The sequence below is a fragment of the Vanacampus margaritifer genome, chromosome 7, assembly GCF_051991255.1.
Source record: "Vanacampus margaritifer isolate UIUO_Vmar chromosome 7, RoL_Vmar_1.0, whole genome shotgun sequence".
NCBI lineage: Eukaryota > Metazoa > Chordata > Actinopteri > Syngnathiformes > Syngnathidae > Vanacampus > Vanacampus margaritifer.
In genome coordinates, this window is record NC_135438.1 from 21925288 (window position 1) to 21942165 (window position 16878).

A 16878-nucleotide genomic window follows, 5' to 3' on the forward strand; every position below is an offset into this window, starting at 1 on the left:
TTAAAATTATGTCCAGAGGGTTTATTTATTTTTGTGAATATTTATGTCACACAAATGGCTCATTTCATATCATATCATATAATAATAATGATGATAATTACTGGAAAAAGCAATAAAAACAAGATAAAGCGGTTCATAAAAAGTGACAGAAAGGCAGAGGTGGGCATTCCGTCAATGCTGACGCTGTTTTGACGATTGACAGGAAACTTCAAAAATTGACGAATCGTACAACACACACTGTGGCATTTTCACTGGACAGACAGAAAATAACGAAAATGCAGCGGAAAAATCAATGTTAGGCGAGTTAAACAAGTGGAGATATAAGATGGCTGCCAGTGGCTTCACTCACAACGGCAGCATTAGCAGTCCAGGTTATTATATACGCCCATAACTATATGTGGACGGTCCATGCAGAAAAACAAGGTGGACGAGCAAATGCTGTTGTAAAAAACAGTGTTTGGTACTTCCCAGCTGGAGTAGACGTTCGGTCGGTAGTCAGAGGAGGCGCTTAAGTTGCTGAGGCAGAGGTTGAGCACAAGCTTGGTTGGTTGGTAGAGCTGGACTTGGATGATCTGGTACTTGTGAAAGTGCACTTTCATGTTACTCAAATATAGCTGGATTACATGGCCAATTGTTTTACTGATAAAAATTAAAAATCTGTACTGAAGAACTGAAGATAGTTTAGCTTGTGGAATAATTTTGCAAATGTTAAAACTTAACTCCAGGCAAATTTGTTACAGCTGATGAGTGCATTAGCAATGAGTTAGTTTATCTTAGCACTGACAGTTAAAACATTACCACAAACAATTTCAATGAAATATATATTGATGGTGGACTTTTAAGCAATTTTTTCATGATGAACCAAATACAAAGATACACACATACTGTACATATTTAAATTAAATCTCAAACTCTCTCTCTATGCTCTGTGCACAGACTTTATATTTCTTCAGTGTAGTTAATATTTTAGTGGGAAATCATGATGTGCATAAAACCGACAGAGCAGAAAGCAAGACAAAAGAACATTGAATAAGAAAATATTCATATGGTGTTCAGCTCTGCCACGTCTTCCCTCTGCATTTGTGAAAAATATCACTGGAACATTGCTGCTTTTCCAGTTCATAACTACTTTAATGAGACAGGGCTGCTTGGTCCAGAGAATGCAATGGAGAAAGTGATGTTTTTTTTTCAGAGGTGTAACACACACCTACATGTGACAAAAAAGAAAGAACAAAACTGTCAATTTTCACTGGGAACGTGAGGGCAAACAGGCGGAAAGTTGATATCAAGATTGTGTGCACACACAGTCTGAAAAAAAGAGCCTCCCCTCTTTCATGAATCGAAAAACAGGAGATGGAAATTTAGAATATTTCCTGGTGTCCCTCTTTTCTTTTGAATCTGTAGCCAGACAGGCAGTATCTAATAAGGGAAGTGATTGACAGGGAACTAATCCATTGGTTGTGGACATGACATGTGCATACACACCGACACAAGCACACGGGTACATGCATAGATAAACACAGCAACAGTGGCTCAGTACGGCTGGATGCAGGATTTTATAAGTCTGTCTCTGCTTTCATTTGCTTCTACAAATTTCTCCTCCTGCCTCTCGTGCCTGTCCTTCAAAGAAAACATAGGCATAAATTGCACTCAGAAGAGCTAGTGCAGACCTCTGCCAAGGCAAAAAACATATTTTTCACTTTCAACTATTTTTTGTCCAGCTGTCCATTAGTTAGCAGTTTACCTCATTGATGGAGGACATATTGTTGTAACATATCACTTACCAGGAGTAGGTCTGTCACTCACTATTGGCTATATTAGTGTACAACATGTATTTCAAATACACTCAACAAAAATATAAATTCAACTTTTTTGATTTTGCTCCCATTTTATATGAGATGAACTCTACTGCCATTTCTCTCAAATATTGCCATCATGGTGTCTTATCAGCATCTTGATATGGCACAGCTGTGAGGTGGGATGGATGATCTCGGCAAAGGGGAAGTGCTCACTATCACAGATTTAGACTGGTTATGAACAATATTTTAGAGAAATGGTGATATTGTGTATGTGAAGAAGTTTTAGATCTTTGAGTTCATCTCGTAAAAAAAAATGGGAGCAAAAACAAAAGTGTTGCATTTATATTTTTGTTGAGTGTATGTATTCAGCACATCTAATTTGTGTCATACAAAGGCGTATTGTAATTCCTACATCAGTGGTATTTTCAGGGGAGATAAAATTTTGACTAACACAAAAAAAAAAATTTCGATTGACATTTACCATCTGTCCTTTTATGTATTTTGATCATTGTATTTCAATAGTTTTTGCATAGCAACGCTGAGTTTATGGGGCCATTTACATAACATTTTAAGTGAACAAACTAAACAAAACAAATTGGGAGAAATGTTTTCCAGATTTTGCAAAACAACATTGTCATATCTGTGTAAACAGCAAAAAATGGTCATCTTTAAAAGTGGGGTTCATGTGTATGCGTGTAATGTGTCAGTGTTGGCAGGCAGTAAAATATTGAAGTATTTGTGCTGCTGACATATGTTATTGTGAATGCATTGCATGCACTAAATTATAAGCTAACACATGGATGCTGTTTTAATGTGCACACCACCTCGTTTTTAGAAGAAAAATCATCCGCACCTAAGTGCATAAGTGCGTTTTTAAGCACATTCTACATTCATAAGCATGCAATAACTCCAACAACGACAAGTGAGGACCGGGACATAGGGAAATGTTCACGCCATTCTTGTGGGAGCACAATATCCATCTATAATTCTCCCACCAGTTGACAGTAAATCCCGGTCTAACCAAATAACAGCGACAGTGCCTTTGATGGAGAACCTGCCTAGTATGTGGAATGGCAAAGTGGCATAAAAAATAACCGATCCTTCACCTGTGTTCTTGTACGTGGAGAAGTATCTGGGCTTGTAAAAACAAGCTAGGAAAAAGTGCCTGGACAAGTAACAACAGCAAAACCTTTGCGATGGCATCCATACTGTTTCCGAATGGTAACACGTCTCATATATTGTAAGAACAAAACACCAGGAATTGATGTCCGCATGCAGATGCATCTACAGAGCAGTGACGTGCGGTCAGGGCAGGCAAGGTAGGCACTGCCTGCCCCAGGCTGAAATTAAAGTTGAAACTGTTTGGCTTTTTTTCTAGTTATTTTAATTATTTCTTTCATTTCAGAAAGCCTACACTGCCTATAGGTTTAAAAGTGACAACATTTGGTGATTTTCATACCTCAATTAAAAATGAGTAATACTTTGTCTGACCTGCAGGCAAAAATGCTGCAAAAATTATCCTCCTGAAGGCAGTTTACGCATACGTAGTCAGTTTCCCAGTAGAAAAGTCATTTACGCAAATAGGCAGATCGTTACGCAGCCTTTTTACGTCGCTGTATTATTCCGATGCGAACGTACGTTTGCACTGTGCATTCGTGAATTCAAAACATACTTAGTGCACAGTTTGGCGGTAAGATGACGCCACTGTGGGGAATTTAGAACTATTTTCACGGCTTTCTTTTGAGGAAAAACGTCAGCTTTTGAAGGATGGGAGACCAATGCCTCAGCTACCGGATCTTCAGCAAAGTAAGACACAAGGAATTATTCGTACTTTTCACAAAGAATGGTGCAAAAGGAAAGATTGGCTTTGTGGAAGTGCTTCGATTAACTGGCTGTTTCACTTGACATGATGTTTGGCATTGCTATTGCTAGCTTTGATTTTGTGAGGAATTAGGCCGTTTTACAGGGAGATGTCCACTTTATTACATTCTTTCTTGGCGGGTTTGAAATGGTCTGTTTTTCGTTGTGCAGCAAATGGGAGGCGGAGTGCACTGCACCGTTTACCGTGGCTGGCAGACCGCGCACTTGCTGTAACAGTAGCGCAGAACTTTAGCTGAGTGGTAAAGGTTGAGCTGCCACAACGGAGGCAATGCGTACAAACCCCGCTTGAAGTAAAAAAAATAATTAAACAGTCAGTCTTAAATCCATTAAGTGACCGTTCTAATAATACAACATGTAGACGATTACAATCTACTAAAGTAATAGGGGAATATATGGATGACTTTGGCCTCGTCGACAGCTGGAGACTTAAAAACCCAAATAAGAAGGAATTTACCTTCTTTTCCGCTGTGCACCGGTCTTTTTCAAGAATTGATTATTTTCTTACAAATAACTCTATTGCTGATAAAACTGTTACAAAAATACATCCTATTATTATTAGCGACCATGCACCAGTCTCCCTTTCCCTACAAGTTGATTATACCTTTAAACCACCACCGACATGGCGGTTTAACATCTCACTGCTAAACGACGCAGAGTTTGACAAAATTATAAGAAAAGAATGGGCAGACTTTTTTGGAAATAAATGACTCTCCAGACCTATCGCCATCTCTTCTCTGGGAAACTGGGAAAGCAGTAATTAGAGGTAAAATTATATCATATTCATCTTATAAAAAGAAACAGGATCAAAAATCAGAAAAAGACTTGGAAGATAAAATTAAACAACTGACGGATGAGTACGCAATAAACCCAAATAACCAAATATGGACTGACTTACAAAATACAAAAATACAGTTAGACGATATGCTAACTAAAAAGACAGAATTTATAATACAACAATTGAGATATAACAACTTTGAATATAATAACAAATCAGGTAAATTTCTTGCAAACCAACTTCAACGCAATCGGGAAAAGTCTCTTATAACGGCGATTAAAGGGACAACTGGTGAATGCACACAATCACCAGAAGAAATTAATTACATTTTTTATAACTATTATCGTAACCTATACTTAGAAACTAACAAGCCTAACCCTGAGCATATTGAGGCATTCCTCAGTAGCTTAAATATACCTCAGTTAACTACTGAATATAAAGACATGTTAGATGCGCCACTTACTATAAACGAGTTGTACAGTGCTCTAGATAGTATGCCTAATGGCAAAGCACCTGGCCCGGATGGTTATCCGGCTATATTTTTTAAGCACTTCTGGTTAATGCTTGCTCTACTATTCTTAAGAGTAGTAACAGAAATTAAAACTGAGGGTTACATACGCCCACACATGAATACAGCAGCAATTAAACTTTTATTAAAGCCAGAAAAAGACCCCACCCTTCCATCAAGTTACCGTCCGATTTCACTAATTAACACTGATATTAAAATTATCACTAAGGCTTTCACATCTAGACTAGAAACAGTAATCTCGACAATTATTCATAGCGACCAAACAGGCTTTATTAAAGATCGGCACTCTACTAATAATATTAGGAGACTCTTTAACCTTATTAGCATGTCACAGCGGCATGATAAAAAGGCAGTTATTATATCATTGGATGCAGAAAAAGCTTTCGACAAAGTTAACTGGTCCTTCCTCTTTGCTGTTTTAAATAAATTTGGCTTTGGGAAATCATTTATCCACTTGGTATCAGTATTATATGATTCTCCAAAAGCTACAGTTACTACTAATGGGATTATATCTCAGAGCTTTACTTTACAGAGTACAGGGATGCCCACTATCCCCTTTATTATTTGCAATATTTATTGAGCCACTTGCATTAGCCATACGCCAGGAAAGAAGGATTCAAGGAATTCACTCTGGGGTAACAGAACATAAAATTAATCTATATGCCGATGACATCTTACTTTATTTAGAAAAACCGGCTACTTCGCTAGGGGAAGTATTTAATTTAATAACTAAATTCTCACAGTTATCAGATTATTCTATTAACTGGACAAAATCAACACTTCTACCTATTACAGAAAATTCATGGAACCCTGCAAGCCAGGACCCACATTACTCATTTCCTATAGGTAATTTAAAATACTTAGGCATAAAAATCTCACCTAAATTAACTGATTTAATTCATTTAAACTTTTCTCCACTTCTGGATAACATTTATAGTGACTTGGAGCGCTGGAATAATCTTCCTATTTCTCTAATAGGACGAATAGCCACCATGAAAATGAAAGTTTTACCCAAAATAAACTATTTTTTCTCAATGATTCCATTTAAACCTACGGCTAAATGGTTCCAGTTGTTGGACTCAGCCGTAACAAAATTTTACTGGAATAAAAAAAAAAGCAAAGATTAGTCTATCTACTCTTCAGAAAAGCAAATCCAAAGGTGGTCTAGAGGCACCAAATTTTATGTACTACTATATAGCTAACCAGCTACAATATATCGTTCTATGGGCACAACCCAACAGAGACACTAACTGTTGGTTGGAACTAGAACAGAAGGATTGTAATAACCTCAGACTTCGAGATTTACTCTTTATTACAACATCGATTAAGCGTCATAATTGTTTTAAAAACCCAATGATTTCCACCACCGTGACTGCCTGGTGGAAGGCACTAGAATTGACAAAAGCCCAAGTGGAGCCCTGTGGACTTTCTCCCCTATGGCATAACCCCAACTTTCAACTTACAACCAACCGTTTCATTTAGCTGTGTGGGAGCAGAAAGGAATTACACATCTCCACCATTTCTTCTCAGATAATATGTTTATATCATATACATCCTTGCTCCAAAAATACAATATAAAAAACGGAAATTTTTTACATTATCTACAAGTTAAAAATATGATAAAGAAAAAAATTCCAACACTTCGGGGTACGCTCCAACCGCCTGTTTTAGCTAAAGATATTAACAAGCTTTCTCCGACAACAACAAAAAAACTTTCAAAAATATATAAGTTACTTTCATATACTGATAAAATGTCTTTACCCATCTCAAAATGGGAGACAGACTTGTCTATAGCACCGGAACCTGACTTTTGGATTCAAGTTTGTGAAAACGCATTTAAAATGACAAAACACACAAATTTACAACTTATCCAATATAAAATTATTCACAGAACATACATTACTCAATATACGATGAAGAAAATGGGACTCTCAGACTCCGACATTTGTCTCCAATGCTTACAAAACACTACAGACACTTATGTTCATGCTTTATGGTTATGTACTCCGGTTATGTATTTCTGGACTAAAGTCTTAGAAAAACTTTCCGCTATTTTGGACTGTAGGATACCTTTATCTCCAAACTTGTGTTTGCTAGGTGACCTAACAACAACTGACTTACCACATAAACAATTTCAATCTACACTTGTAGCCCTTACTATTGCTAAAAAAACAATTCTTGTTAACTGGAAAAATAAACAAACTCTGAATATCGACCAAAGGTCTAATCTCCTCATAAATCACATTTTAATGGAAAAAATATCTGCCTCAAATAAAAACCAAATATCAAAATTTATAGAAACATGGTCTACGTATATAGAATTTTTTAACCTAATTCTGGTTACTTAATTCTGTCTGTTAGCGAGAGCCACTACATCGTGATAACTTACATTGATGTTTCTGCATTTGGCAATTTATTATTATATTAAATTATTAGTATGGGATTTTTTTTAATGGGCTTTAGGTGAACTGATGAATACACACACACTCGCACGCATGCACGCACACACACACGCACATACACATACTCACCCACATACAAAAAAAAATATATATATATATATATATGTGTGTATATGTATATATATGTATATATATTTAAAAAAAATAATATTAATTAAAAAAAAAAAACATTTATTAATTTTTTTAAATTTATTTGTTTTTTAAAAAAAAGGAGAGCAATGATGATGTCAAATCGAATGAACAATACTGAGCTCTCCTGGAGGAAAATAAAAAATAAATAAAAAATTTAAAAAAAAAGATTGCGGGGCAAAAAATGTAAGACTTCAAAAGAGGGTAATGTTTTTTTTGTTGTTTTTTTCTACCCATACAGAGGCGGCATATGTTAAAATAGTTTGAATGTATGGCATCTTGTATCTGAGTATCAAGTATCTCGAGGTCGGACTGAGTGTCCCCTTTAATAAACGTTGTACACTTGCCTGCCGACACACAAATTTGTAATTGGTGTGTACGTCTCAATTTGCTACTGCCTGCCTACCCAAACCTAGAGCTCACTGCACCTCACTGCCACAGAGTATTCACAGATCTTCATTTTGGTCTGAAGTTTTAAAAAGAATTGTGGTAAAACCCATCAATTTGTGCTTTCGTGTAGATGACAGGCCAAATCGTTGAAAAATATCTTTGTTTTGTGAGATACATGCGAACAACACTTTTTAATTTATGCTATCAGATTTATTTATGCTGCTTAATTAGCACACCCCGATGATGTTACAATAAATAATGATGCAAATACATATTGATTATAAAAAAAAAGAGGATTATCTTAAATATGGACACATTGTTGATGAAAGATGAAATTGCGCTCTATTGGACTCTAAGAGCCATATACAGGTTAGTGCGTCGGATGCTTTAATCATGTAAGGGGGTAATAAATAATCTAATCTTGTTATGAACAGCATGTAGACATACACGCACACACATGCACCTCTCGCTCTCATTCTCGCTGTCCCTGTGGCCAAAAAGGCATCTGCTGCTCAGGCTGATGTCATCTGGAGATAATAAGTAGGCTCAGCGTGGCAGCGATTCACAGCCGGAGCCTTAGACCTCCTCTAGGCTGCATGTGCTTGCTACGATCTGGCAAGCTACATCTGGGAAAGCAGGTAAACAATATAGTGTTGTGCAAAATAAAGCCTCTGAGCTTGGGGGCATCAACACTGAACAACTTGTCTCATTTTTCTGTGGCTGTTTGCAGGATACGCCGATGCAGTTTCTCCTCAAGCTTTATTTCCCTCCCCGAAAAAGCACTGACGGAGAACATAGAGTAGGGGGAGGGAAACCTGCAGGTGTGACTATAAATTGGTGCTAAAGCCAACATGTCAGCACTGCAATTGCGTTTGGGTTCAGATTGTGTCTTAACACGTAGTCAAGTGTCCTGGGCAGTAGTGACAGCTTATGCAGCGCTCATGCTGACTGAGTGTATATATAGTGTACATTCTACCACATGTAGCCTAATACTCATTAATATATGAATTAGTAAGTACGATCTATGCCTTTTTACATTCAATATGATGCCATATTTGTTGGTGCCAGACAGTTTTCTGCAGATATTTTTCTCAAGGACCATCTAAAAAAGAAGTAAGAATTTTACACCAGGGAGACATATTGACCATATTCAGGCCACAGCTTGCATTCTTCTACATAATATGTCATGATAATTACCATAAAAAAGTCAAGCTTTTATCTCTGCGCGTATGATGAGTGTAATTCTTCTCAGCTTGTTTTAGCTCTATCAAAGCCATATGGCCCTCACTGTAGCGCACACGATACTGAAGTACAGTGTGCCATGAAATTTCACTTCATTGGTCCCAAAAAATATTTACAAGAAAGAATGTATCTTTCTTCATCTATCTATGGCAGCAACTTAGAGTGACAGACAGAACAAATAAATGATCTTGTATTTAATGGCAGAAAGTACATATTTTTGTTTGTTGGTGTTCTGTGTGATTTAAAAATGTGCTTTGCTCAATAGAAGTTGAGAATCACTGCTGTAGTAACATCCTGCTTTCCATGGATTAACAGGAAACACATTTGTTAATGGAACCAGTAAACTACATTTAGCCAAGATTGTAAATATTAACAAAAAATTGAGTGTTGATTGGCATATCTGAAAATTAGCAAGGTACATGCAGCCGAGTGGTAGAAAAATAGACAAAAAAAATTCAATGTTAAGTCCAGCTTTAACCCAACTCACATGGAGCAACACAGTCATGTGTGCAGCAGATATTCTACAGGTGCACATAAAAGGCTATGTTTTGCCACAATGTCAGAATTTTAGTTTATGAATGTGGTATGAATTAAAAGTTAGATAATATAAGTTCAATACTGTATTAATTCATAATAATACATAAAATTCTTCTAAAACCAAAATGGCCACTACTGTGGAAATGCACACACACCACTCGCATCAAAAAGAGATAAATCTCCTGAAAAAGACCACCGAGTTACTTTGGACAGTCTCCGTCCCAGTCATGCCGCCCACCTTGACTGTGGTCCATTATAAGAGCTATTAAAGGAGCTAACAGCCATCAATCTGCCCATTTGGACAGCAGCGAGTGGGTGGATTAAGTGGATGGACTGGATGGCCTCTGCTATTCTTGCTTGCTGAACGCTCTTTCCGAAGTCAATTTTAACTGCCTGCTACTTTCTTACCTACTACTTTCCTACGTATGGCACTTCAAGTGCTGTGAAAAAATATTTTCCCCCTTGATTTCTTTTGCACATTCACAGCACTGAAATGTTTGGAACAAAGTAATGAAACAAATAATTCTGCGGTACAGGAGAAAATACTGAAGGTGAATTTCTGGCCATCATTTTGGGGTTATACAGCATGATAATGATTCAAACATATGGTACCAACAAGTCTACCTCTGAATGGTGAAAAAGAACTAAAGGAAAGTGGCCAAGCCGAAGTCTGGATTTAAATCTAAATGGGATACTGTTGTCTGACCTTAAAAGGGTCGCTCACCTTCCAATATTACGGAGTTTAAAAAAATCTGTAAATAAAAATGAGATAGAATTTCTCTACAGTGATATAAAAGACTCATCACCAGTTATCACAAATGCTTGATTCCAGCTATTACTGTCAAGGGTGGTACAACCAGTATTACAGTTAATAGGTTCAGGGGGGCGGCACGATGGCTGACTGGTGAGCTCGTCCGCCTCCCAGTGCAGAGGACGTAAGATTGAGTCCGGGCTTCAGCCTTTCTGGGTGGAGTTTGCATGTTCTCCCCGTACTCCGGTTTCCTCTCACATTTTAAAGACATGCATGGCAGGTTAATTGAACACTCCAAATTGTCCATAGGGTGTGATTGTGAGTGTGGATCGTTGTTCGTCTCTGTGTGCCGGCAACCAGTTCAGTTCAGGGTGTACCCCGCCTACTGCCCGAAGCCAGCTGGTATAGGCTAACAGAGCCCCCTGCGACCCTTGTGAGAAAAAGTGGTTCAGAAAATGGATGGATGGAAGGTTTCACATGAGGCCAGATTGGTTAGAATTTTTTCCCGCCTAATGATTTGAATAGCATTATCACTTACAAAATACATTTTATACATATAAATTTGTGTTATCTTTGTGAGATCTAAATTTGGTTTAATGAGTTTATATTTTTAAGCATAATAAAATGAGGGGGAAAAAAATCCAAACATCAGGAAGGAGACATACTTTTACTATATATTCTCTGTTTGGCAGTACACAGTAAATTTCATAGAGTAAATTTTACTTCTAAAAAAGACTATATTCTGTCCCAGTCTAAACAGAGTAAACCTTACGCTTGAAAGACAGTAAAATATTCAAAATAAATAAATAAAATAAAATCACTCAAGGGTTGATGAACAATCGCAAAACCTTCAGTTTGGTCTCCTTTTGGTCACACCAGCAATATGTTAACAGTAGGCGTGGCATAGCTCAATTGGTAGAGTGGCTGTCTCCCACGCTGAAGGTTGTGGGATTGTTCCTCAACACTTGAGTGTCTTCTTCTTCTTCTTCTTCTTATTATTATTATTATTATATGTTACTCTCTTCCAAGTGTAAGGTTTATTCTGTTTAGACTGGGACAGAATATAGTATTTTTAGAGTACTAATTATTCTACGAAATCTATTGTGTACACTTGTGTCTCGAGCTTGTTTGACTCCTGCCTGTGTGTATTGAGCAGAAGGTGGTCTTGGAGACAAAGAAATCAAACTCTGTGCTAGTGCCTAATTCCCATTGACATCCACTTCAGGCTGCTTGTCTTTTTTTTTTTTTTTACCTATATCTGGAGAGAGAAAAGGGGCAGAGGAAGAGGGGGAGGACATGGGGCCAGCCCCAAGATATGCATGTGTGCGCGTGCGTGTACAAGAGAAAGAAGAGGGGGCAGTTGGATTAAGGCCGACACTGACACCCTGAGCTTCTTGCCAGAGATCAACCTGCGGTAAAGACCTCACCTCATCTTGGTTTTCCAACACACACACCAATCCACCCACGCATTCACACAAGTATGCAGACGCATTACACACACACACACACACACACACACGCACACACACACACACACACACACACACACACACACACACAAACACACACACACACACACACGCACACACACACACACACACACACACACACACACACACACACACAAAATTGCATGGCTACATTGCTACAATAAAGTACAGGCGTAACAAACAGATAACTCTACTTTGTAGTAACAAATGATGATGCAAGGAAATAAATTATTTAAATGTCTAATGAACCGGAACACAGAATGAGGCGGCATTTGTTCTTAGAGTACAGAGGATAACACAGTCACAAATTTAATTGACCTTTTGCAAAACTCGCCCAAACCACGCCGCCAAATGGCCAAGGTCCATCATGTTTGTATCCGATCCATTGAAATCCATTGTAAAATCGATCCAGAAAACCTTTGTCAGCTTCAATAAAACCATACCAAGCAAAGTTCCAACAAGCTGTGGAGCTCCAACAAGCAAAATATGCCCAATAAGCAAATGTGCCCATAGATTGTGTAAATCGGACACGAAGAATCCACAAAGTGGAGCGACGTCTTCAATGGATTACACAGTGTGGACGGTCTCACCCCCAGATAAATGTCTCCAAGATAAGCATTCCTACGTTTGCTCCAAGGTAAAGGTAGGAACTTGCGGGAGCTACCTGGCCCAACAAGGTTGTGTGTGCATGTGTGTGACGTAGGGGGGTTGGCCAAGGGGTCTCTGGCGGTTCCTTGCGGCCTACCTGCCTGTGCACTGAAGTGTGCCTGAGTGCTTTGGAGGCACCCGGATTGGGCGGAGTCCGGGGCAATTTCGTTATATTATGTGTCTTGGAAGCTTGCATAGTTAGGACGCGGGATGTCTTTGAGCACTTTGCTGCACAAAAGATTCTCATTATGCATTATCTAAGCCTAATACATCAGCAACCCCAGCAAATAGGGATGCACCGAAATGAAAATGTTTGGTCGAAACCGAAAACCGAAAATGAAAAATGCTTGGCCAAAAACCAAATGCAGAAAAAAATATTATGCCAATTTTTACTATCATTGCATTTATTATAATTAATTATAATTATAATATTATAAAATATATATTTAGCACTGGCATTTTAACAAAGCACAATATAAATTGAAATGTGCCCACACCGCAGACATGTTGGCTAATGAGGGTTGAACATTTTCTGGCAGTGCGATTGCACTTTATAGTCAATGTAGTTCGAACAGGCGGGCACGGATGCGTGCGGCGGGACAAGGTGCGGCGCATTTAAAATCGACACATACACATATTCACCAACGTTTAAAAATAAATAAATACATTTGTTCGCACCAGCTAATCGGTTTCGGGAACGGACTGCAAAGTCACACACAGCGTCCTGTACAGATCTGTCGCCACCCGATAGCGGTAAGTATTTCCGTGTTTAAAACTGTTGATAGCAATAGTGTTAGCATTAGCTAAAGTATTTAGCACGGCCACGGTGATGCTAGTGAAAAAGTGGAAGCGTTCGAAGGGCTCTTATAAAAAAAAAAAAGAGGGAAGGCGCTGCACCAGCTAATCGGTTTCGGGAACAGACTGCAAAGTCACACACAGCGTCCTGTACAGATCTGTCGCCACCCGGAGATAGCAGTAAGTGTTTCCGTGTTTAAAACTGTTGCTAGCAATAGTGCTAGCATTAGCTAAAGTATTTAGCACGGCCACGGTGATGCCAGTGAAAAAGTGGAAGCATTCGAAGGGCTCTTATAAAAAAAAGAAGAGGGAAGGCGCTGCAGGAGAGAGAGTGGCTCACCTGTACTGCAGTACGCGGCAGTTTTGTCTTTTTTCGATCCGCTTAAATGTTGTACACCAAGCGACGCCCCTCTCCTCCGGTGTGCGCAATGACCCCGGGAGCTGCTGCAACTGACCGTTGCAAACTCACACAGTGAAAAGCCAGCGAGAAGAAAAGGCGGACACCCCGCGTTCGCTGTTTAATTCAAACAGACGCTTGCTTGCAGCGTTTTTTTTTGCTTGCGTCACCACAACATCCTTATTTTTTCGGCTTTAATTTTATTATTTTATTTGCTCTACGTATGGATATGAGGACTTCTGAGTTTGGGGTTAGAAGGAATGCACGTAGTACAAATCACTCTACTGCTCAAATTCTTGCCTTTATGTTTCAGGCTTTGTCTGTCTTGCCTTGCTTCACATTTCGTTTATTACATTCTTTTCAGATCATGAGAGAGGAACACCGCCACAAACTGCTTTCAGAGGACTGTGAAAAAAGGATGAAATGTGACCTATTATTCTTGATCACACAGATATGGCCAAAGCATGTCACAGACATGGAACTCTTGGAACTGTTTGAATTTAACTTTAGGAACTCTTGTAATTTGTGGTGAAATTATGTCATTTGTTTTCATAAAACCTGGAATTTGAAGGGGTGCAGAATTGATAGGCCAGGTGAATGAATGGACTGGCCGCGAGCCATTCACAGAGCACTCACATTCAGATTAAGAGTAACATTAAAAAAAAATATTGTTGGAAGTGGGGCACCCAGGTAAAACCCACGCAAGCACCACAAGAACATGCAAACTCCACAAGAACCTCTGCCAAGATTCAAACCCACACAGTAAATTCTGTCGTGTAAATTTGTCTCTATTTAGAGTGGGACCAAATTGACTCAGTTTTAGAGTAATATTTACATTTGGAAGAGAGTAAAATTAAGAGTTGATATAAATAAATAAATGACACTCAAGGGTTGAGGAACAAACTCACAACCTTCAGTTTGGGAGATTGCCACACTACCACCTGAGGTATGCCGCTCCTACTGTTTCCTTATATCCAAGAGTTGACCCAAAACATTGTTTTTGGTCTCAGAGTTAGGAAGATTCCAGCTGACACAAGCGATATACTAACACACAGCAGGAGCTGCGTGGCCCAAGGAGTAGATCGGCTGTCTCCTAAACTGAAGGTCGTGAGTTTGTTCCTCAATCCTTGAGTGACTTTATCATTATTTTCAATTTTTTATATTTTATTCTCTTCCAAGTGCTAAAACTGAGTCTATTTAGTCCCACTCTAAATAGAGTCAAATTTACTGTGCAAAATGTCTCGATTGTGTGGCAGACGTGCTAGCTTCCCCGTTCTCTGTGCTGTCATACAGTATATAGACTTAGGAAACCTCAGATAAACCTGGCATCGTCTCAACCCAGACTGGCTGAACACTCTTTTAACAACAACAATTCTATATAAAAATATCATAACAAGACATAAAATATCCATCCATCCATCATACACTGTTTATCTATAGTCGGGTCGCGGAGCAGCAGCTTTAGCAGGGAATCCCAGACTTCCACTTCGTCAAGTTCCTGCAGCAAGATACCAAGGCGTTCCCAAGCCAGCCGAGAGACATAGTCTCTTTAGCGTGTCCTGAGTTGTCCTCAGGGTCTCCCACCGGTGGGACATGCCCGGAACACCTCTCAAACCAGATGCCCGTGCCACCTCAACGTGGAGGAGCAGCGGCTCGACTCTGAGTCCTTCCCGGATGACCGAGCTTCTCACCCAATCTCTAAAGGAGAGCCCGGACACCCTGCAGAGGAAACTCATTTTGGCCGCTTGTATCCGGGATCTTGAACGAACATTGAAAATTGAAAAATTCTATACATTGTGCCTTTATCGTGATTCATGAGTTATTTCTCTTTTTATGCTGCATGTTTCCATGAAGTTGACTATCTGCATATATAAGAATAAGGCTGCACTGTCCACAATCACTATTCCATTTAGTTTCCTGTCCTGGTAATTAAACTTCACAAATCACAATGATTGGTCAATTTGGTCCACATAATTTTTTTTAGATGATTGACGTATTTTTTGTAAAATCATTCACACCTGTAATGAGACAAACCCCATTAAATGGGGTCATAACAAGAACTCCAGTCCTGTCAGTTCCACTGCGATTAAATGACATCATTACCGGAGGGTATTGATTATCTTCTGGTTGCGCGAAAGAAGGTCATCTAATGGGTGGTGCTTCCACATTTAGAGATGGGAGAAAGCTTTCGACCCGCACATCTTTAGCGGAGACGAGCAATTAACCAAATGTGACCATCAAATATGTTTGACATTATTTATCTTTATTTGTATTGGACTGTGTAGAAATAGACCAATGTGTAATGATTTTCAGCATAGGTGCATATGATAACAGTAACACACAAAACACTTGTCCTGCTATATCAGAAGAAAATACTACATAGTGAATCCTTGCTATTCACATTTTTTTGGGCAAGTAATGGACCCCCCCTCCTCCTGGACGCCTCCCTGGGGAGGTGTTCCGGGCATGTCCTACTGGCGGGAGGCCCCGGGGACGACCCAGGACACGCTGGAGAGACTATGTCTCTCGGCTGTCCTGGGAACGCCTTGGGGTCCCGTCGGAGGAGCTGGCTGAAGTGGCTGGGGAGAGGGAAGTCTGGGCTTACCTGCTAAAGCTGCTGCCCCCGCGTCCCGACCCCGGATAAGCGGAAGAAGACGGACGGACGGACGTAAGTTCATATCATTTTAAACTAATCTTCTGACATTACCCTTGCAAATAAATATGTTACAGATGATTTGCTTTAATACTGTGTTTCTGTACATTAAAACAGCAATGACAAAGAAATAGGTTTGGCTATTAATTTTATTTTACTGTCATGTGCTCCTACTGGCTCAGTGGCACAAATTATCATCGATGTGGTTCACAATGCTGTGTTCAGCTTTTCAGCTGGCGAAAAGTCCTTTTTTAGACAGAGATTTTGAAAAATATTTGCTGGTATGACTGATTTATGGGTGGAATAATTGCTGCAGACGGCCTGTTAGAACACGCTTTTTGTCCATGTGAGCAATAATCGAACCAGGTTTTTTTTCTCTTTGGACTGGTTATTTGGTTTT

The 16878-nt window shown here is 39.1% G+C and overlaps 1 long non-coding RNA gene across 1 annotated transcript in view; it reads right to left on the bottom strand.

Annotated features, from left to right (window-relative positions):
* LOC144055146 (uncharacterized) overlaps positions 1-16878 on the bottom strand; it is a 21084-nt gene continuing 4206 nt past the window's right edge. Inside the window, exon 3 of the long non-coding RNA XR_013294782.1 lies at positions 1-1620. This is a non-coding gene — a long non-coding RNA (uncharacterized LOC144055146). The remainder of the gene's footprint in view (positions 1621-16878) is intronic.